The sequence below is a fragment of the Marmota flaviventris genome, unplaced genomic scaffold, assembly GCF_047511675.1.
Source record: "Marmota flaviventris isolate mMarFla1 unplaced genomic scaffold, mMarFla1.hap1 Scaffold_49, whole genome shotgun sequence".
NCBI classification, from domain to species: domain Eukaryota; kingdom Metazoa; phylum Chordata; class Mammalia; order Rodentia; family Sciuridae; genus Marmota; species Marmota flaviventris.
The window spans coordinates 3,136,848-3,137,424 of record NW_027288305.1 but is presented as its reverse complement, the minus strand read 5'-3'; the positions used below and the strand labels follow the sequence as shown (position 1 = coordinate 3,137,424).

General features: G+C 38.6%; 1 non-coding gene across 1 annotated transcript; it reads right to left on the bottom strand.

The window, feature by feature from the left end:
- Positions 1-220: 220 nt before the first annotated feature.
- On the bottom strand, positions 221-294 carry Trnar-ucu (transfer RNA arginine (anticodon UCU)). The gene has a single exon. It is a non-coding gene; the product is annotated as a tRNA-Arg (tRNA).
- Between the last annotated feature and the right edge of the window lie 283 nt (positions 295-577).

Below are 577 nucleotides of genomic sequence, written 5' to 3'. Positions count from 1 at the left end.
GTAGTGTAATTTATGTGTCCCAACAAAGGTCCTCAATTCATTTTGTTTTCATATGTAAATCCTTTTTATTAAAATAGCCCTGACCCATAGAAACATTCCAAACGTTTCAGTAAACACCTTTCTCTGGTGTGGCAGTAAAATAAAAGTGGGACTAACTTGAATTCAAACGACATGAAAGATCAATCTCTCTCTTTCTTTCCTTTTTTTTTGTTTTTTGTTTTTGTGGTACTGGGAATTAAACCCAGGGCCTCATGCTTAGAAGGCAAGCACTCTACCAGCTGAGCTATATCCCCAGTCCCATATTTTGGGATGCAAAACCAGGGATTGAAGTCATGGGCGCTCTACCACTGAGCCACATCCCTCCCTTATTTTTTATTTTTACTTAGAGAAAGGTTTTCACTGAGTTTCTTAGCTTCTCACCATTGCTGAGACTGACTTCAAATTCAGAATCCTCCTATCTCAGGCATGCACCACCATGCATGGCCAACTTCCATCTCAAAAACTAAAGTACACAGCAAGTTAGGTCACAGGCTGTCAACAAATAGGTACACTATGTAAAAAACTATTTTTTAGTTGT